The sequence below is a fragment of the Salmo trutta genome, chromosome 18 (assembly GCF_901001165.1).
Source record: "Salmo trutta chromosome 18, fSalTru1.1, whole genome shotgun sequence".
Taxonomy (NCBI): domain Eukaryota; kingdom Metazoa; phylum Chordata; class Actinopteri; order Salmoniformes; family Salmonidae; genus Salmo; species Salmo trutta.
The window spans coordinates 48,354,999-48,382,962 of record NC_042974.1 but is presented as its reverse complement, the minus strand read 5'-3'; positions in this window follow the sequence as shown (position 1 = coordinate 48,382,962).

The following is a 27,964-nucleotide window of genomic DNA, read 5'->3' as shown; positions in this document are numbered from 1 at the left end:
GAGTTGGAACCGGTGTATTTTCTGAATCAAACGCGCCAAATAAATGGACATTTTGGATATATAACGACAGAATTTATCGAACAAAAGGACCATTTGTGATGTTTAATGGACATATTGAAGTGCCAACAGAGGAAGATCTTCAAAGGTAAGGCATGTGTTGTGCCTGACAGTTGAATTATGATTTCATGTGTATGTTTGCTGGGGTGCTGTCCTCAGATAATAGCATGGTTTGCTTTCGCCGTAAAGCCTTTTTGAAATCGGACACTGTGGTTGGATTAACACGCAGTTTATCTTTAAAATGGTGTATAATACTTGTATGTTTGAGGAATTTTAATTATGAGATTTCTGTTTGAATTTGGTGCCCTGAATTTGGCTGTTGTCGAGGTGGGACGCTACCCACACATCCCAGAGAGGCTAAGGAAAACAAGAGCAAAGATAAAGAATTCGGCAGACAGAGTAGGAGGGTCATCATACAAATCACATTTTAGAGTTTTTAAATTGTGTAGAAATGCAGTAAATGAGCTTCAATGGTCACTTTGTGATACAATACCCTAGGTTTAACTGAAATGATTCCCCTGTGTGAGTGAATTTTGGAGCTGGTTAAATTACAAAGACTCTAATTTGTTCCCTAGTCTACAAGTCCTCATCATTGATAGAAGCATCTCTAGCTACTTGATACCACATCTTCCTATAATTTCCCATTAACTTTTAACCCTCCAAATGAATGAATGAAGACAGCTGATTTAATAAAAAAATAATTTGCATAGCACTGACCTTTACACTGTTCTGCTTAAGTTTCATAAGAAGAAAAACCCACGTGAAATATGAGAGAAGAAAAAACAAAGAGAAACACGATAATGCAGTTATATACAGGTCAGTGCCACTACCATTAATGCAATGTGCATAGGCAGTGGTGGGAAAAGTACCCAATTGTCATACTTGAGTAAAAGGAAACATACCTCAATAGAAAATGACTTAAGTAAAAGTGAAAGTAACCCAGTAAATACTGAGTCTAAACGTATTTGGTTTTAAATATACTTACAGTGCATTTGGAAAGTATTCAGACCCCTTCCGTTCTTCCACATTTTGTTACGTTACAGCCTTATTCTAAAATTGATTAAATTATTTTTTTCCCTTCAGCAATCTACACACAATACCCCATAATGACAAAGCGAAACAGGTTTAGACATTTTTGCTAATTTATTACAAATAAAAAACAGAAATACCTTATTCACATAAGTATGCAGACCCTTTGCTATGAAACTCGGAATTGAGCTCAGGTGCATCTTGTTTCCATTGATCATCCTTGAGATGTTTCTACAACATGACTGGAGTCCACATATGGTCAATTAAATTGATTGGACATGATTTGGAAAGGCACACAGCTGTTTATATAAGGTCCCACAGTTAACAGCGTATGTCAGAGCAAAAACAAAGGTCTGAATACTTTCTGTAAGCACAGACTAATTGTTTGGACTGGGACTATATTATTTAGCACAAATAAGGCATGATATGTTAGTGGGTGAAGCGACAGTGGGATAACAAGATGACTGGGAGGGAGGTGGCTTCAGCCTGCAGTCGGTCCCCAGTGGTTTCCTGCTGTGGAAACATAGAGCGGGAAAATAAATTAGCTGCTCTCTTTCTCCTCATTCATCAGCAGGGAAGCTAGCGTTCCTGTCTCCCACGAGGCCCGGCCCCTCTCCTGTCGTACAACCACCCATCCTGTTCGGCTCTCTTCTCCTCATGGTGTATCCCCCCAACTCCCTCTCCCATCTAAGAAAAATGAATACTTCTATTTCAAGTTCTTTGGAGGGTAAAATAAACAGTAGTGAGACATAGAGGTAACTGCCAAAATAAAGGAAACACGTGAGTAAATGAGGGATACAAAGTATATTGAAAGCAGGTGTTTCCTCACAGGTGTGGTTCCAGAGTTAAGTAAGCAATCAAATCAAATCAAATTGGTCATATACACATGGTTAGCAGATGTTATTGCGAGTGTAGCGAAATGCTTATTAATATCCCATCATGCTTAGGGTCATGTATAAAAATGCCCAGTTAGCTATTCTGGCTTGAAGAAATCTCTGTGACTTTGAAACAGGGGTCTCAAATAAGCAGTGGGGGTTTTAAGGGCGTGTGTGTCAGTGTGTCACTCACCTGGGGTTTATTGATTACGGAAATTGTTTACAGAGCAAAACAAGAGTTTCTATTGGACATGTCCAGGTAGGTCCCTCCTTGTTTCGTTCTGTTGGCTTCCGTTAAAGAAACGATTTGCAACAGAATCGACGCCCCTGATCTCCATCCAGTTGTGAATAATATTCTGCAGCGGTGCCTAGGGCAGTGCTTTCCACAACCATCAACGGAACACCAAATTATGGAATTTCTCATGGAAGAATGTTACTGCATCCCTCCAAAAGAGTTCCATATTTAAATGTTTTGGTACTTTTACCCCTTTTTTGTGATATCCAATTGGTAGTTACAGTCGTGTCCCATCGCTGAGAGGCAAAGGTCGAGAACCATGCCTCCTCCAAAACACGACCCTGCCTGTCACGTCCTGACCAGTAAAAGAGGTTGTTTGTTATTGTAGTTTGGTCAGGGCGTGGCAGGGTGTGTTTGTTTTGTGTTGTCGGGGTTTTTGGGTTGTATTCTATGTTCTGTATTTCTATGTTCTATTTTCTAGTTGTTCTATTTCTATGTCTAGTTTATTGTTTTGACCTTCAATTGGAGGCAGCTGTTCCTCGTTGCCTCTAATTGAAGGTCCTATTTAGTAGGGGTGTTTTTTTCTATGGGATTTGTGAGTAGTTCTTTGTATAGCCTAGTAGCCTTACAGGACTGTTTCGTTGTTGTTTTTGTATACGTGTTGATTTTTGTTTTCCTTCTTCAATAAAAAAGAAGATGAGTATACATATTCCCGCTGCGTTTTGGTCCAATTCATATGACAGCTGTGACACTGCCAAGTCACACTTGCTTCTTAGCACACTGCTCGCATAACCCAGAAGCCAGCCGCACCAATGTGTCGGAGGAAACACCGTCCAACTGGCAAACCGGAGTCTGCTTGCAGGCGTCAGCTTGCAGGCTCCCGGTCCACCACAAGGAGTCACTAGAGCGGGACGGGACAAGGATGTCCCGTCCGGCCTAACCCTCCCCTAACCCGGATTATGGTGCGCCGCCTCATGGGTCTCCCGGTCACGGCCAGCTGCGAGACAGCCTGGGATCAAACCCGGGGCTGTAGTGACACCTCAAGCACAGCGATGTAGTGCCTTAGACCGCTGAGCAACTCGGGAGGCCTGAGTTCCAGACATTTATAGAATCTATGCCAATGTGCATTGAAGCTGTTCTGGTGGCACGTGGTGACCCAATGCCCTATTAAGACACTTTATGTTCATGTTTCCTTTATTTTGTCAGTTACCTGTAGTTTTAAGGTCTGAATGTACAACCTCTGGGATTGCAGCCAATCTACACCAGAGAGCAAAGTACCTTGTTTTTAGGTGGTTTGGTTTCTGGGTTATTATTATTACATGGCATATTACCAGTGGCCAGTGGTGGGAAAAAGTCTTAATAGAAAATAACTCAAGTAAAAGTGAAAGTCACCCAGTAAAATACTACTTGAGTAAAAGTCTAAAAGTATTTGGTTATAAATATACTTAAGTATCAAAGTAAAAGTATAAATTATTTAAAATTCCTTATATTAAGCAACCAGACGGCACTGTGTTGTTGCTTTTTCTTTACGGATAGCTAGGGGCACACTCCAACACCCAACACTCAGACATCATTTGCAAACATTTTTCCAAATGTAACGAGTCATTTTGGGTGTCAGGGAAAATGTATGGAGTAAAAAGTACAGTTGAAGTCGGAAGTTTACATATACTTAGGTTGGAGAAATGTCCTCTGGTCTGCTGAAACAAAAATAGAACTGTTTGGCCATAATGACCATCGTTATATTTGGAGGAAAAAGGGGGAAGCTTGCAAGCCGAAGAATACCATCCCAACCGTGAAGCACGGGGGTGGCAGCATCATGTTGTGGGGGTGCTTTGCTGCATGAGGTGACTGGTGCACTTCACAAAATAGATGACATCATGAGAAAGGAAAATGATGTGCATATATTGAAGCAACATCAAGACATTAGTCAGGAAGTTAAAGCTTGGTCGCAAATGGGTCTTCCAAATGGACAATGACCCCAAGCATACTTCCAAAGTTGTGGCAAAATGGCTTAAGGACAACAAAGTCAAGGTATTGGAGTGGTCATCACAAAGCCCTGACCTCAATCCTATAGAAAAGTTGTGGGCAAAACTGAAAAAGCATGTGCGAGCAAGGAGGCCTACCAACCTGACTCAGTTACACCAGCTCTGTCAGGAAGAATGGGCCAAAATTTGCCCAACTTATTGTGGGAAGCTTGTGCAAGGCTACCCAAAACGTTTCACCCAAGATAAACAATTTAAAGGCAATGCTACCAAATACTAATTGAGTGTATGTAAACTTCTGACCCACTGGGAATGTGATGAAATTAATAAAAGCTGAAATAAATCATTCTCTCTAGTATTATTCTGACACTTCACATTCTTAAAATAAAGTGGTGATCCTAACTGGCCTAAGACAGTGAAATTTTACTAGGATTAAATGTCAGGAATTGTGAGAAACTGAGTTTAAATGTATTGGGCTAAGGTGTATGTAAACGTCCGACTTCAGCTGTATATTATTTACTCCGGGATGTTTCTAGGCAGAGTTGCAAAGAAATAGCCATATCTCAGACTGGCCAATAAAAAGACAATGATTAAGATGGGCAAAATAACACAGACACTGGACAGAGGAACTCTGCCTAGAAGGCCAGCATCCTGGGGTCACCTCTTCACTGTTGACGTTGATACTGGTGTTTTGCAGGTATTATTTAATGAAGCTGCCAGTTGAGGACTTGTGAGGCATCTGTTTCTCATGCTAGACACTCTAATGTACTTGTCCTCTTGCTCAGTTGTGCACCGGGGCTTCCCATTCCTCTTTCTATTCTGGTTAGAGACAGTTTGCTCTGTTCTGTGAAGGGAGTAGTACACAGCGTTGTATGAGATCTTCAGTTACTTGGCAGTTTCTCGCATGGCATAGCCTTCATTTCTCAGAAAAGGAATAGACTGACGAGTTTCAGAACAAAGTTCCTTGTTTATGGCCATTTTGAGCCTGTAATCTACCCACATATGCTGACGCTCCAGATACTCAACTAGTCCAAAGAAGTTTTATTGCTTCTTTAAAACCTGTTTGGGCTAGGGGGCAGTATTGAGAATTTTGGAAAAAAATATGTGCCCATTTTTAACTGCCTCCTACACCAACTCAGAAGCTAGAATATGCATATTATTGTTCAGGTTTGGATAGAAAACACTCTGAATTTTCTAAAACAGTTTGAATGGTGTCTGTAAGTATAACAAAACTCATATTGCAGGCAAAAACCTGTGAAAAATAGATTAAAAAAATGAGAATTTTGTGACTGTACTATTTAGTGTCATTGTTTTATAGATACCATAGTGAGAAAGGATTCAGTTCGCAACTCCTACTGCTTCCACTAGATGTCAACGATCTTTAGAAAGTTGTTGGAAGCATCTGTGATGAATACAGACCGAATTAGAATGCTTGTAAGTTGACACGTCATCACTTCATTTTTTGCGCCTGCGCATAAATCTGAGAAGAGTGTCTTTGTCATAATCGTTTATTCTAGACACTTGATAGGTTGTGTGAAAATATTACTGATGTTTACTGATGTTTCACGTTAAAAATGGACCAAAAGATTAATGCTAAACAACGTTTGACATGTTTGAACAAACATAAATAGATTATTTACTAGTTTTTTTTTAGCTTTTCGGCGTGACTTTACACTGCCCACCTCATTTTGTGGGAGCCTACTGAACGCTAACTATTTGGACATAAATTATGAACTTTGTCAAAAGAAACCACATTTGTTCTGGACCTGGGATCGCTGGCAGCGCCTTCTGATGGAGATAATCAAAGGTAAGGGGATATTTAGAATGTTATTATCGATATTAGATGATGCTAATGCTAACTGTATAGCTTAGTTTAGCTAATAGCTTAGCTTATGTTGTTAGCATAGTACCCAGTTTATTGCAAAATGTGATTTCCCAGTAAAGTTATTTTGAGATCTGGCCATTCGGTAGCAATTACGAGATGATAATATATTATTCTTTGAATGACAATGTTATAATTTACCAATGTTTTCGAATAGTAATTCCGTGATTTGTAATGCTGGATTCACTGGGAGCATTCGAGCCGAAAAAAATTCTGAATTTCACCGCGACTGTAAATGCTGTTTTTGGATATAAATATGAACTTGATGGAACTAAAAATGCATGTATTGTCTAACATAATGTCCTATGAGTGTCATCTGATGCAGATTGTCAAAGGTAAGTGCATAATTCTAGCTAGTTTTCTGTCTGTTGATGCCCTTCTTTGAATTGGCTAAACATTACACGCAGCTATTGTCAATGTACTCTCCTCACATAACCTAACTTTATGCATTCTCCGTAAAGCCTCTGAAAATCGGACAGCGTGGTTAGATTTAGGAGATATATCTTTCAAATGGAGGAAAATAGTTGATTATTTGATTATTTGAAATGATTACTCTTGCAGTTTTGAATTCCCCGCCATGGTCACATGACAATGAATCCCAATACCGGGATAAGATCCTGCCCCCTGGCCTCAACAGGTTTTAATCAGAACAACAGTTTTCAGCTGTGCTACCATAATTGCAAAAAAAACATTTTTAAATGATAAACTTGGATTAGCTAACAACGGGCCATTGGAACACAGGAGTGATGGTTGTTGATAATGGACCTCTGTACGCCTATGTAGATATTCCATAAAAAAATCAGCAATTTCCAGCTACAATAGTCAATAGAACTTGTTCTCAACTTGCCTACCTGGTTAAATAAAGGTGAAATAAAAAATAAATACAATTTACAACATCAACAATGTCTACACTGTATTTCTGATCAATTTGATGTTATTTTAATGGACCAAAAATGTGCTTTTCTTTCAAAAACAAGGACATTACTAAATGACCCCAAACTTTTGAACTGTAGTGTATATTATATAATTAATGGATTATATTTAAAATGTCCATAAATGTGTGGTTAATGTGTGTACATTTGGCTGTTTAAAAAATATATTGTTCAAAACAAACTCTGCCAACAGCAGCCCCGGGTGCTCGGCCTGCTCCCCAGCGCTTTTATGGCGTTGCCAGTTATTACATTGCTTGCTAATGGGGGGACGGCACCAATGAGATTGCAGGATTTTATCACAATTTTCACAGCCAAAAGTAAATGAACCATCCTTATGCGTTGAAATGAACGCCCAGACCTTCTCTATCAGGTACTCAACAGATGGCGCAAATTGCAATGGACTTGTGAATAAATAATCATTGGGAGCCTCAGCCTGGGACCTGATAAACCAGACATCTACATCCATCAACAGTTGAAGGACAGAAGGCCCACTAGCTAGAAACTACTTGCAGACCTAGAAGGACAAAACAACCATGGCTCTGTGCCCAATTCGCAACAAAGTTTTTGGTTTCCCCTGCTGTTCATCAGATGCTAGCTAGTGGACACCAGCTACCGGCAAGCTGGCTCGCATGCCGATTTCAAGTCTAACTAAAGTTAACTGGTGAGCTCATCATGCTTTGTGACATTATGCTAGCTATCCCCAGTTAGATCATTTGTTTTGACTTGTCTCCTCTGTGCTTGTTGCGTTTTCCCAGTGCTTGTTTCACCGATGCACTAAAATAGTTGGTCATCAAAACAGTGGCAGCATGTGCAGCTGGGGTGATTTCTGTTTTTACATGCAAAAGGGAAATGGGTGTATTTATGCTGTTCAAATGCACAGGTCACTTTATGTATCTTCCCAAAGAAACATCCGGTAATTTGAAAACTTGGCATAATATTTCTGTCATGCTGCTTTGTTGACAACTCCCCCTCACCCAAACCCCCGCCGCCCAGGGTATTCGCCCAATCAACGGCCACCACCGCATAGTACTTAATGTATGTATGTATGACTTTATGGTGTAAATGGATGGGTGCTGGGAATCTAATTAAAAATAGGAACGTAAAACTGCACAAATAATAATCTGCAGCTTGATTCAAATCAACTCCTCTCAAATACCACATTGCTTAGCTATTCTTACCGCCTTCACGGCAAGGTTAATTATCTGCGCCCTCAATTTGATGCTTAAAAATGTACTCCTTTGTGGAGTTTGATTTGGGAATGATTGTGTATTTTGATACTCTCCTTGTCATTCAACACATAACTTGGAAGCTATGTTATGTTTGGATCTGTTTTAACGTTAATAACAAAATGTTCACGATGGCGTGCCAACCTGAACTGAACTGGCATTCCATAGTAGGGGTGACTTTAGGATAGTTTGACTGTTACAGTTTATCATTAAAGGTAAGAATCAATATGAAACAACATTGTCATCAGTGTAGTAGATCTCCCAGGTTGTCATCAGTGTAGTAGATCTCCCAGGTTGTCATCAGTGTAGTAGATCTCCCAGGTTGTCATCAGTGTAGTAGATCTCCCAGGTTGTCATCAGTGTAGTAGATCTCCCAGGTTGTCATCAGTGTAGTAGATCTCCCAAGTTGTTTTATCCTCGTAAATATCTTCAAATAATGCAGGACTTTGTCGTTACTCTATTTTTAATGCTAGTGTTCATTTGTTCCGGACAGTTACAGAGTAAGATCAAAACCATGCACAGAACACCATGTTTCTTTACCCTTGAACTGAAACTGTAGGGAATCTAATACAAATACCAAACTTTTCCAAGACATTTTATTCCTTAATTGGCACAAACAAGGGTATTCTGGGTGCACATTTATCAAAAATAATTACTTTGAATTGGAATGCCATTGTGAACATGTACCTCGGAATGAGTCTGACAACATGAACTCAATTTATGGAAACAGATGGTGCTGGTAACTTTGAAACCCTTTCTCATGTTATTGTACCCACAACAGGATAAAGTGGGGTACATAAACTTTATCAATTTATGTTAACCTTAAAATTGTTCCAGTTGGAAAAAACTGTAAAACAATTATTTGTTGTCACAGGAGTGACCATGCATGTTGTGAAGTCACTGTCATTTTCCCAGCCATTTTTTATTTTCTCAGTATCACAACTGAAAAACGTCCAAGGGATATCTGCAATGACCATCAAATCAAGACTGTGAAAGCATATTCAATATTGTATCACCTTGAGTTTCAAGGGGTGAAAAGAGAGACACTACTTGTTATTCACTCTGAACAGCCCAAAGTACCTGTAGTGTTTCTGAGTTTCAGGGTCTCAGATTTCCTGCTGGCTAACTGAAGAGTCTTGGTATGTACTGTTAGTCACAGCTACAAGCCTAAACTTCAAATACCAACCTTGACTCAAGGGTAGACGTAATAAATGTAAACCCGGGACACTTCAATTAGCATCATATGTTACATTTCTTATGGTATGTGTTAATTTGTGGATATCCATCCATTTCGTATGATACAGTGCCGTCGGAAAGTATTCAGACCCTTTTTCCACATTTTGTTACGTTAAAGCCTTATTCTAAAATTGATGAGGATTTTTTTTATTTAATCCATCTGCACAAGGGTACCAAAACATTTATGCAGCGTTGGAGGTCCCCAAGAACACAGTGGCCTCCATCATTCTTAAATGAAATAAGTTTGGAACCACCAAGACTTTTCCTAGAGCTGGCCGCCTGGCCAAACTGAGCAATCTGGGGAGAAGTGCGTTGGTTAGGGAGGTGACCAAGAACCCAGTGGTCACTCTGACAGAGCTCTAGTTGCTCTGTGGAGATGGGAGAACCTTCCAGGAGGACAACCATCTCTGCAGCACTCCACCAGTCAGGCCTTTATCATAGAGGGGATTCTCTGGCCTGATGAAACCAAAATTGAACTCTTTGGCCTAAATGCCAAGTTTGGAGGAAAGCTCGCACCATCCCTTCGGTGAATCATGGTGGAGGCAGCATCATGCTGTGGAGGGCCTTCCCTGTGGCTCAGTTGGTAGAGCATGGTGTTTGTAATGCCAGCATGGTGTGTGCAATGCCAGGGTTGTGGGTTCGATTCCCACGGGGGGCCAGTACAAAAAACAAAACAAAAAAATGCATGAAATGTATGCACTCACTACTGTAAGTCGCTCTGGATAAGAGCGTCTGCTAAATGACAAAAAGTGTAAATGTAAAAAAATGAGATGTTTTTCAGAGGCAGGGACTGGGAGACTAGTCAGGATCGAGGCAAAGATGAACAGAGCAAAGTACAGAGAGATCCTTGATGAAAACCTGCTCCAGAGCCCTCAGCACCACAGACTAGGGCGAAGGTTCACCTTCCAACAGGACAACAACCCTAAGCACACAGCCAAGACAATTCAGGAGTGGCTTTAAGACACATCTCTTAATGTCCTTGAGTGGCCCAGCCAGAGCCCGGATTTGAACCTGATCAAACTGGAGAGACTGTTCAGCAACGCTCCCCATCCAACCTGACAGAGCTTGAGAGGATCTGCAGAGAAGAATGGGAGAAACTCCCCAAATACAGATGTGCCAAGCTTGTAGTGTCATACCCAAGAAGACTCGATGCTGTAATCGCTGCCAAAGGTGCTTCAACAAGGTACTGAGTAAAGGGTCTGACTACTTATGTAAATGTGATTTTTCTTTTTTAATTTTTTTTTATAAATTAGCAAACATTTCTAAAAACCTGTTTTTGCTTTGTCATTATGTGGTATTGTGTGTAGATTGATGAGGGGGAAAAACTATTTAATACATTTTAGAATAAGGCTGTAACATAACAAAATATGGAAAAAGTCAAGGGGTCTGAATACTTTCCGAAGTATTCCGAAGAAATGTTAAGAATTTGCTAACTGTATGATATTTTACCAATTCCAATTTGTTGTGGCTAATGTTAGCTAGGTTCCTAGGTGGTTAACACTAACTTTAGCTAGGTGGCTAACGTTAGCTAGGGGTTAAGGTTAGGATTAGGATAAGGGTTAGCTAGCTTGTAAAGTAGCTAAAAAGTAGTTGCAAAGTTGCTAATTAGCTAATATTCCAAAATTGTCCGTGATGAGATGTCTTATGTAACCATACCAAACATAACATACAGTATCATACTAATTTGAGTGTCCCAGATTTACATTTACTATGTTATGTTGGAGACAATGCTGAAAATACAGACCTTCCACTCTTCCTCCAGCTTTTCATGCAGTGTTGTCATACAGTATGGTGAAACTATTGATTGTTGGTTGCAAAGTTTATTGGTGTACATGACCAATAAGCGTTGATTTGACTTGATTTGAACTATTCATTGTTGGTTGGCGTCTTGTGAATATCATGTTCCATGGTAAGCCACTGACTCGAGCTTGGTTAGCGACGGTAACTATCCACCATAGCACTGGGATTGGCTCATCAGCCAGTCAATCAAATGCTAAAATATTTTTGGGCGGGGCTTGACAATGGGTCAATTGGACCGTTGAGCCTTTTCAAAATATATTGTATGGCTCTGGATATCATTTGATCAATTCCATTCTATAACTTACATTGCATCAGCATGTCTGTGAATTCATTTTTTAACATTGATATATAGATGGGATAGGTGTGGATCTGAATAGGCCCCAGATGTTCATTTATGATGATTACTTTGACATTATTCAAAGGATTTGAAATTGGGTAACCATGCACATGAATGCATTTTACTGCTCTCAATAGTGTGTATGGATTTGTAATGATTGGATAGAGGAGCGTCAACTTAAGACATTAAGCACAATACCTCTCTTCACTGGCCAGAGAACACAGGAAAAGGGGGACCACTAACAGCAAGTTCCTAGCAGAAGTAGTCCTTCCTCCCTTTTATTAATTTCACACCTCCAGGATACTGTAGGACAATGCCCAGGACAATCAGTCTGACAATGCCCAGGACAATACTCAGACAGCTTATAGGAGACACAAACCCAGCAGGGTCCCGATGAAGAGTGATGATGACTATGGCTCAGCTAAGGAGATTTTCCATAGGAAATGATGGACTACACACAAAGTGCCTCAAAAACTAAGAAACAGCATGAACGGACTGAAAATTACATGGTTGAGGTGTGTCTTGATTTAGCTGAAGGAAGTTGTGAGCCATCCAAGTAATGTAAATCACTAATAGTCTAATAATTTATCCGTGGAGCTAAAATCCTCTGGTGACTGTCACGACTTCCGCCAAAGTTGGTCCCTCTCCTTGTTCAGGCGGCTTTCGGTGGTTGACGTCACCGGTCTTCTAGCCATCGCCGCTCCACCTTTCATTTTCCATTTGTTTTGTCTTGTTTTCCGCACACCTGGTTTACATCTCCTCATTATTACTATGTGTATTTAGCTCTCTGTTCCCTCCATGGGGTATTGTTTATTGTCTAGGTTGGCACGCTTCCGGCTGATTTGCGCCTGGTTTTATTTGTACCCGTGATATGTGGCAGCCGGTACTTTGTACTTGGTTGTTGTACTTTGTGCTGCCTCACTTGTTCTTTGGGCATTTGTTTTTGTGACGCGGTTGCGTTCTGCTCTTACAATTGCCTCAGTAAAGTGCTTCTTTGATCAGTCATCTCTGCTCTCCTGCTCCTGACTTCCATGCACCAGCTACACCCACCGTATGACAGTGACAAAGAAATGTAAAGTTGTTTAATACATCTTTGTTTTTATAAAGTATCTAACGTTCTCCGAGAATGTATTGCCTTGTCATTTAAATAACTTAATTCCCTTCAGAGGATAATTGTAGTTATAATTGTAACTATTTTATAGTTTCTTGTTGACTGTTGACTATTAAACTCTCCTTCCAGACTCACATCAATCATCTCCAATCCAAAGTTAAATCTAGAAATGGCTTCCTATTTCGCAACAAAGCATCCTTCACTCATGCTGCCAAACATACCCTCGTAAAACTGACCATCCTTCCAATCCTCGACTTCGGCGATGTCATTTACAAAATAGCCTCCAATGCCCTACTCAACAAGCTGGATGCAGTCTATCACAGTGCCATCCGTTTTGTCACCAAAGCCCCATATACTACCCACCACTGCGACCTGTACGCTCTCGTTGGCTGGCCTTCGCTTCATAGTCGTCGCCAAACACATTGGCTCCAGGTCATCTACAAGACCCTGCTAGGTAAAGTCCCCCCTTATCTCCGCTCACTGGTCACCATAGCAGCACCCACCTGTAGCACGCGCTCCAGCAGGTATATCTCTCTGGTCACCCCTAAAGCCAACTCCACCTTTGGTCGTCTCTCCTTCCAGTTCTCTGCTGCCAATGACTGGAACGAACTACAAAAATCTCTGAAACTGGAAACACTTATCTCCCTCACTAGCTTTAAGCACCAGCTATCAGAGCAGCTCCCAGATCACTGCACCTGTACATAGCCCATCTATAATTTAGCCCAAACTACTACCTCTTCCCCTACTGTATTTATTTATTTATTTGATTTATTTTGCTCCTTTGCACCATATTATTTATATTTTAACTTTGAACTTTCTTCAAATTACAAATCTACCATCCCAGTGTTTTACTTGCTATACTTTATTTACTTTGCCACCATGGCCTTTTTTGCCTTTACCTCCCTTATCTCACATCATTTGCTCACATTGTATATAGTCTTATTTTTTATTTTTCTTAAAAAATTTTCTACTGTATCATTGATTGTATGTTGTTTTACTCCATGTGTAACTCTGTTTTTGTATGTTGTCGAACTGCTTTGCTTTATCTTGGCCAGGTCGCAATTGTAAATGAGAACTTGTTCTCAACTTGCCTACCTGGTTAAATAAAGGTGAAATAAATTAAAAAATTAACAAACATGTGGTGCCCTAAATGAATTAGACGTTATCGTATAGACCATTCCTCTACAATTGCAACAGGATCATATACAGTATGCTCTCATCAGAATTCTAACCTTGTATTGGTTCTCACGTACAGTACCTCACCTACAATAAATCTATTGATTCTCGTGGTGCCGAGTCAATTAAACCACTGGTCGATGTGCATAATCTCAAAGGGAGAAAGACGTTTTTGTTGTCTTCAAAATGAATGAAAAATGGCATTTAGCATCAAAGTCCTTCCTCTTGGGACATAATTAGCCCGGGCTGTGTGACACATAAAAACCCCCTGCTGGATCTAAAATTGGATGCGGACTTCCTGGGGCTGTATGTAAACTTGTTGTTATTGTATCTGGTTTTACTTCATTTACCTGGCAGACTCGTGAAACTGCTGCACATTTGATTTACTCCGCTCCCTAACTCTTCACTAGTCTCTCTGTGAGCTCCACCTGCAGCCATGCTGTCACTTCTCATTACAGGGAGAGTTGGACACATCACAACCCCTGAAAGGGATATTTCAAGCAGCGTCTAATAAATGTCTCTAATACCACCACCACCACCACATCGTTTGAGAGGAAGTGTTCAGTTTGATAAACATGTTTTAATTTGCTCAAACACCATCATGCAAAGAGGGTTGCATTTTCAATCACATAATAAAAGGGTAATGACATGGTAACTGTGCTGTCATAATCTTTGTACTGTAGATAGACTTAAAGCAGTTGGAGAAGGAAATAGTGACCTTCACTGTGTCATTGAGATCTCTTTTTGCAGAGAGTGAGAGATTCAAGTACATTTGTTTCCCCAGAGAATTTCCCATAGAATGGGGGGAGAGAAATAGCTTGCTCACCCACAAGGAATTTCCCATTAGAAACACTGTTGGGCATGTAATTAATTTTAATTGGGATATTAAGTGACAAAAACAGACCATAATAGAGGTGGAGGAGCTGTCAGTGGGTCGTAGCCCTGTCTGCTCAGGGTTCTCACCCACGTGTGACACGTGTATTGATAGATGAATCATCCCTTCTGTTATTAAGATTTAGCTATAAACTCCATCTCCACTTTACTGCCTGAGATGCCTATTCTGGAACACACTTGAGAGAGGTAGGCCTCATCAAAAGTTGTCATTGGAGGAGGGGAGGAGAGAGTTCTATAACTCTGGGAAATAAGTCTATCCCGTTCTTTTGGCAGATAAGTGGATCCTGTCACACGTATTAAAAACAAGTCCACATCAGAGTGTGACACATCAAAGAGGGAAATGGGAACCAAAACCCCTTGTTATTTGAGTGAATTGTGCGAGCAGGGAGTCCTTGGAGGATGTTAGGAGGACATAATGTCACTGACAATCAACCAGTTGAGAGAAGAATTCTTCTCTTTTTTTCTATAGCGTGTGTATGTATGCGTGCTATGTGTGTGTGCAGCCAGTCAGACAGAGCACCAGAGCTTGGTTATATGCTCCCCATGCTGCTGCTGAAGAGTTGGAAGGCACCCTGAGTGGAATGGAGATAAGCACCAGAAAGATGTGAGGAGACACAGTTCACAGTAATCCTTCTGATGGCCTCTTTGACATTGATAGATTACAAAACATACTTCCTGGTTCTGTGTTGACAGTGTCATGGCTCTAAAGCTTTGCCAAGTTGAAAGGCTTTGGAAAATCAATCTCATTGAGTTCTATGCCAACGTACTGGACATAAAAATAAATAGTCTTCCAAGTTTTTCATCCTCTCAGACTCTCAAATTTGGATCTTTCACAAAGCAAACCGCAGAGAAAATGGTTTTCACATCTTTCTGTACTGCCAATGATATGCATAGCTATATTCAGTTTTAAGGATAAGCAACAACTTACAGAAGAATTCATAGTTTGGAAAGATAATGGTATTTATTTTTGAAATGTGGTCACTTTTTTTTTTAAAGAACTCTGGTCTCATCCTCAGGCTTCTCATGTTCTACAATCTTTCTTGCAACAACCAGAAAGTCTAACCAATTTATTCCATTATGGTCATTTGTATCAATGTAATAATGGTGGGCATGGTCAGTACTCATTTGTATCAATGTAATAATGGTGGGCATGGTCAGTACTCATTTGTATCAATGTAATAATGGTGGGCATGGTCAGTACTCATTTGTATCAATGTAATAATGGTGGGCATGGTCAGTACTCATTTGTATCAATGTAATAATGGTGGGAATGGTCAGTACTCATTTGTATCAATGTAATTTTTTTATTTATTTCACCTTTTATTTAACCAGGTAGGCCAGTTGAGAACAAGTTCTCATTTACAACTGCGACCTGGCCAAGATAAAGCAGTGCGACATTAACATAAATACAGTTACACATGGGATAAAAAAAACATGGACAGTCACCAGCACAATATAAAATCTGTATACAGTGTGTGCAAATTAAGTAAGGAGGTAAGGCAATAAATAGGCCATTGTAGCGAAGTAATTACAATTGAGCAATTAACACTGGAGTAATAGATGTGCAGATGAGGATGTGCAAGTAGAAAAACTGGTGTGCAAAACAGCAGAAGAAAAAAAAAATATATATATATATATATATATATATTTTTTTCTTCTGCTGTTTTGCACACCAGTTTTTATTTATATAAATAGCCCATCCAACCTACCTCGTGTGTGTGTGTGTGTATATGTATGTGTGTATATATATATATATATATATATATATATATATATATATATATATATATATATATATATATATATATATATATATATATATATATATATATATATATATATATATATATATATATATATGAGGTAGGTTGGATGGGCTGTGTACAGCTGCAGCGATCGGTAAGCTACTCTGACAGCCGATGCTTGAAGTTAGTGAGGGAGATATAAGTCTCCAACTTCAGTTATTTTTGCAATTCGTTCCAGTCATTGGCAGCAGAGAACTGGAAGGAAAGGAGGCCAAAGGAGGTGTTGGCTTTGGGGATGACCAGTGAAATATACCTGCAGGAGTGCGTTCTACGGGTGGGTGTTGCTATGGTGACCAGTGAGCTGAGATAAGGCAGAACTTTACCTAGCAAAGACTTACAGATGACCTGGAGCCAGTGGGTTTGGCGGCGAATATGTAGCATACAGGTCGCAATGGTGGGTAGTATATGGGGCTTTGGTGACAAAATGGACGGCACTGTGATAGACTGCATCCAATTTGCTGAGCAGAGTGTTGGAGGCTATTTTGTAAATGACATCGCCGAAGTCAAGGATCGGCAGGATAGTCAGTTATACGAGGGTATGTTTAGCAGCATGAGTGAAGGAGGCTTTGTTTTGCGAAATAGGAAACCGATTCTAGATTTAATTTTGGATTGGAGATGCTTAATATGAGTCTGATAGGAGAGTTTACAATTTAGCCAGACACTGAGGTATTTATAGTTGTCCACAAAGGCAGGGCAGGATGGATATAGGTCTGTAACAGTTTGGGTCTAGAGTGGCTTGGGCCAGTTGCTGCGGGGGGTGCAGAGCTGTTGGCCGGGGTTGGGGTAGCCAGGAGGAAAGCGTGGCCAGCCGTAGAGAAATGCTTATTGAAATTTTATCGGTGGTGACAGTGTTTCCTAGCCTCAGTGCAGTGGGCAGCTGAGAGGAGGTACTCTTATTCTCCATGGACTTTACAGTGTCCCAAAACTTTTGGGATTTAGTGCTGCAGGATGCAAATTTCTGTTTAAAAAAGCTAGCCTTTGCTTTCCTGACTGCCTGTGTATATTGGTTCCTGACTGCCCTGAGAAGTTGCATATCGCGGGGACTATTCAAAGCTAGTGCAGTACGCCGCAGGATGTTTTTGTTCTGGTCAAGGGCAGTCAGGTCTGGAGTGAACCAAGGGCTATATCTTAGTTCTAAATTTTTTGAAAGGGGCATGCTTATTTAAGATGGTGAGGAAGGCACTTTTAAAGAACAACCAGGCGTCCTCTACTGACGGGATGAGGTCAATATCCTTCCAGGATACCCGGGCCAGGTCGATTAGAAAGGCCGGCTCGCAGAAGTGTTTTAGGGAGCGTTTGACAGTGATGAGGGGTGGTCGTTTGACCACGGACCCATAACAGACGCAGGCAATGAGGCAGTGATCTCTGAGATCCTGGTTGAAACAGCAGAGGTGTATTTAGAGGGCAAGTTGGTCAAGATGATATCTATGAGGGTGCCCATGTTTACGGATTTATTTACGGATTTGGGGTTGTACCTGTACCTTACGGATTACAGGTTGTACCTGTAATAATGGTGGGCATGGTCAGTACTCATTTGTATCAATGTAATAATGGTGGGCAGTGTCAGTGCTTGTGTGAGCTCTATATCTGGGAAAAGTCCATTAGTATGATGTGGTTACTGTTGATCCTGTTTCTCTGTGGAAATAGCTATCAACATAAAATTGGTGTAAGAAATGGCTTATAGTTTTTCTCATCAGGCTTTGAAGTTGCATAAAAATAAACCATCCAGGGATGACTTTAGCTGTTTATGAATAAAACCACTCATTCCAAGGCGCATGAAACTTAGATATGCTGAAAACTCTGTTTCAAGAACTTAAGTGTTTTCTGGTTGGTTATCAATAACATGCACATATTTAATCCCGTATAGCACGTGCTGTTGTGAAAAAGCACCAGAATCATAGACATGCTCCGGTACTTTGGCGACTAAGAAAGTATTTTTTAAACCTCCCGCTTTGGGCTGGATGTATCAATGTGTAGTTCACATGCATAATCTATGAACAGAATTACTGTTTTACCTCAATTAGCCACCAAATCCCTAGTTTGAAGCTGTGTCTTGATATTGTCCTTACATTTCACCACATGAGGGCCAGACCCCTAGCAATTTCAATTCTAACCAATGAGTTTCAGCCCCTCGCATTTGAGTGACAGCTAGCAAGAGGCCTTCCCAGCGTTATCCAATGAGGTTGCAGGGCGGGCCCAATGGCTCAGTGGACACAGCAGAGCGAGAGAGCAATGACGTGGTGCACATATCTGCACCAGTGGCAACCCGTCATTCAGGGCAGGTGGGGCTGTTTTGAGCCCCCACTACCTGTTTGTTATTTTTTTGCATGTTATTTTGGCATTAATATGTGTCACATATCAGTTTGGAAACAATGTAAAAAAAATTAAAATCATTGAGTTAATAAAGCTGCATGCAAACATTGCCTCTTTTTTGCTTTCTTGAGAAAGGCAGCTCCAAAATGCAGATGTTTCAGCCTAGCTCAGTGCTTTCTGTGGGGATGGGGCAGCCAGCGGAAAATGCAGAGCGTAAGGGTTGGTAATGTTCTCTAGTTGCACCATGATTGGCTCAGTGTTCTGTCTCTCATGGGGACACTACGTCACTGCCAAATCTAAGGGTAGAGCTCGAAAATGCAAGCACCTTGGGTGCTGCCATAGAGTTACATTGGAAGTGTCCATCCAAGAAGGCTCAAGGTCATTGGCCACAGAATAATTACGTCAAACTACGTTATATCTATAGTAGCTTTGATTGGACTACCCATGTCAACATCATACTTTGAAAATCTTAGCTAGCAGTCATCATCATGAATCAAGTCAACAATCTACTAGCAAATACTGTAACGGCTGTCTTCTTGAAGAGAGGACCAAGGCGCAGCGGGTTGCGTGCTCATAATTATATTTATTAAACTGTGAACACGGGAAAAACAATAAACAGGCAACAGTTTAGCAGGCTATACACATAACAGCAGTGTTAAAACAACTACCCACAATTAACAAACAAAACATCCCTATATATAGGACTCTCAATCAAAGGCAACTACAAACACCTGCCTTCAATTGAGGGTCCAACACCCAATTACCTAACATAGAAATTACTACACTAGAAAGAACATAGAAATACAAAACATAGACCATAACCCAGAAATAATAAATCAAACACCCTTCTAAACAAACCACCACCCCGAACCACATAAAACAACTACCCTCTGCCACGTCCTGACCAAACTACAATCACAAATAACCCCTATACTGGTCAGGACGTGACAAATACTTTTTCTCATATGAAGAGAAATAATGAAGAGAAATTATAGATAAAACGTATCGGTGCTCATCGGCCATTGGACATAAACATTACACAACAAGTTGGAAATCGCAAATTCAACAGTGAGTGGTTTGGAAGGAATCAATGGCTAACTGCAAGCATTGCAAAGCAATTACTTGCCTGCTATTCAGTTTAGTGGCTGTATGGTCCCAAGTCTGTGTTTAAGGGTCTCTTTTCCAAGCTTAAAATGATAAACATTCAACATTGGCCATGCTGTCAATCCAGCATGATTTCTGCCGAGGTCAAAACAACTTAACTCGGAACTGGGAAATCTGAATTCAGTGAGTTCAAGCCAACTGGGAACTCGGGAGGGGAAAAAAAGCTCAGACTGGGAAAATATATTTTAAACAGTCATCCAACTCGGAATTGTAAGTTCTCGGGCCTCTTTCTAGAGCTACGACCTGAAGATCACTGACGTCATCATGATTCGACCTTGTTTTTTTTGTCTTGAAAGCACCATAAATCTAGAGAATGCCAGACTTTGATGACAAAGTTTTCTGACAAAATTTGCCCACGAAGGACCGCCGCACCATGTTCTTGTTCAAGTGAGCACAGCACAACAAAGTGTATTGTACAAAAATGTATTGTATGCTGCATAAATGATGTAATATTCCAGGGAGATATGTATACTGTAGCTAAGAAAGTAATACTAAGTGTATGTTGTGTAGTACGCTGTTAGTAGCCCATGTGCTTCACCATAATAATTTGGTCTATTTTCCCCTCTTAACTTTGCCTAATGTTCTGACTTGGTGGTGCACATGTAGCCTATAACCTGTTTTAGAGAAATGTAATCATCAAATATTATAAGAGCTTTCATTGTCTGCTTACATGCCCCCTTTATTTATCATATGGTTCTGACTTGGTGTACAGGGAGAACACTGTAAGAATGGCCCTTGTTCTGAATTTTGTTGCTGTACATTTCAAAAGTTCTGCATAAATAGTTATATTGACTATGTACGTCCTAGCTCGCTCATTAATGTCTTAATCGAAATTACGGATTGCCTCTTATCCGCTTGTCATCCCCTTATGCCATAGTTTGTACATCTCAATTGTCAGTAGAGACCGCATTTGTTTAAGTAAGTCAGCCATATCAGCTATGTTTTTTTAAAAGGCAGTAAATGAGGCTGAGTGAACTGTTTCACTGACAGACAAGGCTCTGCTGATAACCAGGTGTAGCAGTGGTAAGATGTTGGGACTGCTGTTTGGACTCTGCTGTTGGGACAGCTTTATGTAGGCCTTAACAGTTTGTGGGCACGGTTTGTCACCGTTATAGTCCAATTAATTTATTGTGTTGTGTAGTGGCTTTGCTGCCATGCATCCCCACATTTTTTGTTTGTTTGCCCCACCAAGATTTGCATGCTAAAATCGCCGCTGATCTACACGTATGTGACACAGTACGCAATTATTGGGGACCACCTTTGGCTCGTGAGCGCTACTTTCAGAACTACTGGCTAAAAAGTATGCAAAAGTGTCAGAGAATCTGTAAGTTTTGGGTCACTGGCCCTGATTTCTGAAGTGTGAAGGGATGTACGTATAATGTGTGTAAGATTTCTTTTTTTTTACAGTGTTTTATTTTGATTTGATTCGTTTCAGACCACATGTACACACATTTCCTTGAGGCAGCAAGTCATCTGTGAGACTGTGATGCACGGTTTCACCCCTCACCATATGTCACAGAATCTGTTTCATACATTTTCTGTGGAATAATAGTAAAAACGAAGCTAGCTACCATGGGAACCCCCATGCAGGCAGATTGTTTTGATTTTGTTTTAGTCTTATAGGTAACATTTCTCATTACCTTTGTTTGTTTTTATTCAGGAGTCTGTTCAGCATCTCTCTGGTGTGACACATTGTGAGTGAGAAACATGAATGAACCATGCAAGTGTTGTTTGTGACCAGGGAGACTGTCTTCGGCAAGGCTGCTGCTAAGTCGACAGAAAATAATAGTTTATTGTTTACCTGACTTGAGTTGCAGCGGGTCCCTGTTGTGGCTAGAATATATTTTAAGCTCTGTTTCGATGGAAAACATGTTTTTCCTCTAACATATATATATATTTCTGTTTAGGAACAGATAAGGCTTAAAAAGTAGACACATCCCTCACCTCTCACACAGCAGCAGTGTCAATTTCCATCCTGTGGTTCATACAGTAGCTCCCTCGGCCACTCCTCAGGGAGCATGGCTTTATCACTTCTGAAGGCCATTCTCTGCCTCTGTACAGGGACTCCAGCAGCACTCAGTACAGAGAATTACAATGAGAATTACATGGCTTAAAGTAACAGCCCAGTGTTTCCAGATTTCTATGAAATATGACCTATAATTACTTACAATATGAGTGAAATAGTTTTCCTTTCAAAAAATGCTAATTAAGTATGTTAAAAAGCAGCTTTTCTGTGTTTGAATGGTGTGGGCGTATACCGGTCATGGCTTAAGAAAAACCTGCCCTCACACTGGTGTAGAGCAGTTTCACGAGGCTCCCCCGAAAGGGCCGATCAAGCCCACCCCTCCCCCCAACCCCCAAATGTATAGGTCATATTAAAAAAATGGGTGGGGGGGGGGCAGTTAGATGCCTAGTGGCTATTCAGCAGCCTGATGGTCTGGGGGTAGAAGCTATTGGCCAGTCTGACAATTGAAGTTTGAGGACTGAGAACGGATGCTGGTGGAAACAAAATGGCTGATTAGAAAATGTCAAAGTGCTTCTGTTCTTTTTGCAGTTCCCACACATTTCCCTTTTGTTCTTTCCAAAGAAAATTAGGTGCAGTGTTTTCACTTTAGACAAAGCAGAGCACATGCAGCTCCAGGGGTTGCCACATTGATAAGGTGAGGTCAATGCAAGCGCCTAATCGACTTCAACAGCTTATAGCGCTAACCCTCTGGGCATTTCTAGCCCAGAAACAAAGCACTGCAATGGAAGTAATAATCCAGTAATATCTGGACTGGGGCTGGGGACTGCCAATACCATGGCTGTTAATAGGGAAAAGGTTCAGAAGCAAAGGAAGTAGAATGGGGAGAGTTAGAGTGATTTATTGGCACTCCGCGAAGGATTGGACAAATTGCAATCCCCCAAGCAGCTTCCCAAATGTCATTAAGCCCAGTGGTAACTCATTACTTGTTGTGAATGTAGAAACAACTAGCTGTGGTTAAATGTAATTGGTGTCCAAACTGCTTGGGCCCCATATTGAATTACCAGTTGAGGGATCTGAGGCTCAAATCTGTAGCATGTGATTAGTGCATTAGTACAGCCAGTCTCTCGTCCCATGTAGTCATACGTCAAAGACAGGGAAGTTTGATTGTCCGTTTTTATTTTATTTTATTTAACCTTTAGTTAACTAGGTAAGTCAGTTAAGAACGAATTCTTATTTACAATGGTGGCCTACCAAAAGGCAAAAGGCCTCCTGCGGGGACAGGGGCTGGGATAAAAAATACAAAATAAATAAAATATAAATATAGGAATAAACACACATCACGTCAAGCGAGACAACACAACACTACATAAAGAGAGACCTAAGACAACAACATAGCATGGTAGCAACACAACATGACAACAACATGGTAGCAACACAACATGGTAGCAGCATAAAACATGGTACAAACATTATTGGGCACAGACAACAGCACAAGTACAAGAAGGTAGAGACAACAACACATCATGCAAAGCAGCCACAACTGTCAGTGTCCATGACTGAGTCTTTGAATGAAGAGATTTAGATAAAACTGTCCAGTTTGAGTGTTTTTGCAGCTTGTTCCAGTCGCTAGCTGCAGCGAACTGAAAAGAGGAGCAACCCAGGGATGTGTGTGCTTTGGAGACCTTTAACGGAATGTGACTGGCAGAACGGGTGTTGTATGAGGAGGATGAGGGCTGCAGAAGATATCTCAAATAGGGGCGAGTGAGGCCTAAGAGGGTTTTATAAATAATCATCAACCAGTGGGTCTTGCGACGGGTATACAGAGATGACCAGTTTACAGAGGAGTATAGAGTGCAGTGATGTGTCCTATAAGGAGCATTGGTGGCAAATCTGATGGCCAAATGGTAAAGAACATCTAGCCGCTCGAGAGCACCTTTACCTGCCGATCTATAAATGATATCTCCATAATCTAGCATGGGTAGGATGGTCATCTGAATCAGGGTTAGTTTGGCAGCTGGGGTGAAAGAGGAGCGATTACGATAGAGGAGACCAAGTCTAGATTTAACTTGAGCTCAAATGGAGATGATCCCATTTGGAAATGGGTCAATGACTAAATGAATGATGTCCGTCCTTATTGGCATGTTGAATTGGACAGGGTTAACAGGGTGTACAGATGACCCTAATGTAGCATGTTTACTGTAAGTAAAAATAAGGAAATTACACTTCTAGCTATATTTATGTGTGTGTGAAGTGAGACTGTTTGGTTGCAATTGCCTCAACGGGTCAGTTGTAAAGAGCTGCTGGAGATAATCGTTATGCGCAAAACATGAGCTCATCGCCTGATCATCTTCATTGCAGTTGAGCTCCTGACAGCGGAGCAGAATGTTGCAACAAGGTTAGGCAAAGTCAAGAACCTAACAAACAGATCCACAGTAGAGTAATTGCTAATGTAGCCGTCTTGTCACCATAGATGTAGAGATACTTTCCCCCTGGCTAGGGTTCTGTTTTGAAAGGTAGCCTGGTTTTAAAGACGTAACATAGTAAATGTTTACCCCTCCAATCAGTATGATATGTTACGTTAGTATGTTTATATAAGACAGAAGGTTACTTAAATAGATTGAAAAGGATGTTGAATACAACGTTTCGTATTTAAAAAATCTTCTGTTTTGGACTCCTAAACCATAACATGGCTAACATTAGCCACCTAGCTAACGTTAGTCAAATACGTATTGCAAATTCATAACATATTGTATGAATTTGAGGATGTAACATGTATGAAATGGCTGATGGACATAATACATATCATATGAATCTTAACATATCATACTAAATGGAGGGTTACAAATGTAAATTTACTATGTTACGTCCGACCCTGATTTATTACAGTCAATCTGCCTAGTTTTTGACGCTAGAAATATATATACATTGCCTTCAGAAAGTATTCACACCCCTTGACTTTTTCTACATTTTGTTGTGTTACAGCCTACATTTAAAATGGATTACATTGATATGTTGTGTCACTGGCCTACACACAATACTGCATAATGTTAAAGTGATTTATGTTTTTAGAAATCATTAATAAAAAATGAAAAGCTGAAATGTCTTGAGTCAATAAATATTCAACCTCCTTGTTATGGCAAGCATAAATGAGTTCAGGAGTAAACATTTGCATAATAAGTCACATAATGATTTGCATGGACTCACTCTGTGTGCATTAATAGTGTTTAACATGATTTTTTAATGACTACTTCATCTCTGTACCACAAAGACCAGAAAGGTTTTTCCAATGCCTCACAAAGAAGGGCACCTATTGGTAGATGACAACAACAAAAAAGCAGACACTGAATATCCCTTTGAGCATGGTGAAGTTATTAATTACCCTTTGGATGGTGTATCGATACACCCAGTCACTACAAAGATACAGGAAACCTTCCTAACTAATTTGCTGGAGCGGAAGGGAACCGTTCAGGGATTTCACCATGAGGCCAATGGTGACTTTAAAACAGTTACATGGCTGTGATAGGAGAAAACTGATAAAACAACCTAGTATTGTGGAGTAACTACAAACTTAATTGACAGAGTGAAAAGAAGGAAGTCTGTATAGAGTAAAAATATTCCGAAACATGCATCCTGTTTGCAATAAGGCTCTAAAGTAAAACTGCTAAGAAATGTGGCAAAGAAATTAACTTTATGTCCTGAATGCATAGCATTATGTTTGGGACAAATCCAACAGATCACTGAGTATCACTCTTCTTCTTTTCAAAAATGGTGGTTGCTGCATCATGTTATGGGTATGCTTGTCATCAGACTAGTGAGTTTTTTGGGATAAAAAGAAACGCAATAGAGCTAAGCACAAGCAAAATCCATGGTTCAGTCTGTTTTCCAATAGACACTGGGAGACAAATTCACCTTTCAGCAGGACCATATCCTAAAACACAAGGCCAAATCTACACTGGAGTTGCTTACCAAGATGACATTGAATGTTCCGAGTGGCATAGTTACAGTTTCCACTTAAATCTGCTTGAAATGGCAAGACTTGGAAAAGCTGTCTAGCAAGGATCAACAACCAACTTGACAGAGCTCGAATAATTCTAAAAAGAGTAATGTGCACTCCAGGTGTGCAAAGACTCACAGCTGTAATGTCTGCTAAAGGTGATTCTAACATGTATTGATTCAGGGATGTGAATACTTATATAAATGAGATATTTATGGATTTCATTTCATCAATAAATGTGAAAAAAATTCTAAACATGTTTTCACGTTGTCATTATGGGGTATTGTGTGTAGATGGGTGAGGGGGAAAAAATCTATATTTAATACAGTTTTAAATCAGGCTGTAACACAACAAAATGTGGAATAGGTCAAGGGGTATGAATACTTTCTGAAGGCACTGCTTATCACTATAATCACCTGTGTGATCTTACCAGTTAGGCGGTAAGCAATAGGAAAACTGAATAGGTGAAAACATGACCTTGAATCTGAAGAATCAATTGCAAAAACATATTTTTGGAAGGGATGTTTCACCCATCCATCTTGGCATGACAGACTTGACACCTAGCTCAAATCCAACAATGGTGCATCTTCCTTTAACTGTGACAGGGTTGAACAAAAATATTTTTTGCAGATGTCTTTGTCCTGGAATCTAGTCTTCTACACCAAGGTCTGACTGGTGAGAGCAATCTTGATCTGACCCAGTCTGATACTAAAAGGCCAGGATTCAATCAGATCAGATGTAACCCGCAGTAGATGACAAAAGCATAGCTTATCATTGCTTTTGTTCAGGCAGTGTCTGAGGTCTGAGTTGGAGCTGTCAAATCAGTAAGCGGTAGCTCGTGTGGTCATTGTCACAAAACCACCCCTGTTAGAAGTTCAGAACGAGGAAGTGTATGCTATTTAGAAATAATGACACTTAAATTGGAAATCATTAAGAAAATAATAAGGATTTATATCAGCCTAATCAATGTGTAGATTACTTCACAGTTTTTGAACATGTAACACGCCTGCATGTGATTTCTACTAATGCGACTCGATGTGCATCCAATGGCAATGTCCACGATAAGCATAATGCTGGGAGCCGCTTGTGGATTTGACAGCTCCAACACAGTTACACCTTCGACTCCACCTAAACAAAAGCAATGATAAGCGGGTTGCTGCTGACCTGATTGAATTCTGGCCTAAGTCATAGTTTAGTGCAATAACAAGTTGCCAAAGTACACACTGTGGAATTGGAAATCTCTTCATTGCTTGCTGCATTGTACACCATCAGCAATTGGCTCAATCACTGCCTCACAATGCTTGTGTTGCTGCTGTACTATATCAGGGAGTGGTATATGTGGCGGTGGTATACTGTATCTGGGGGTGGTATATGTGGCGGTGGTATACTGTATCTGGGGGTGGTATATGTAGGGGGTGGTATACTGTATCTGGGGTGGTATATGTAGGGGGTGGTATACTGTATCTGGGGGTGGTATATGTAGGGGGTGGTATACTGTATCTGGGGGTGGTATACTGTATCTGGGGGTGGTATATGTGGCGGTGGTATACTGTATCTGGGGGTGGAATATGTACGGGTGGTATACTGTATCTGGGGGTGGTATATGTGGGGGTGGTATACTGTATCAGGGAGTGGTATATTTGGGGGTGGTATATTGTATCGGGGGTGGTATACTGTATCAGGGGGTGGTTTACTGTATCGGGGGTGGTATATGTAGGGGTGGTATACTGTGTCTGGGGGTGGTATATGTGGTGGTATACTGTATCTGGGGGTGGTATATGTGGCGGTGGTATACTGTATCTGGGGGTGGTATATGGGGCGGTGGTATACTGTATCTGGGGGTGGTATATGTGGGGGTGGTATACTGTATCAGGGAGTGGTATATTTGGGGGTGGTATACTGTATCGGGGGTGGTATACTGTATCAGGGGGTGGTTTACTGTATCGGGGG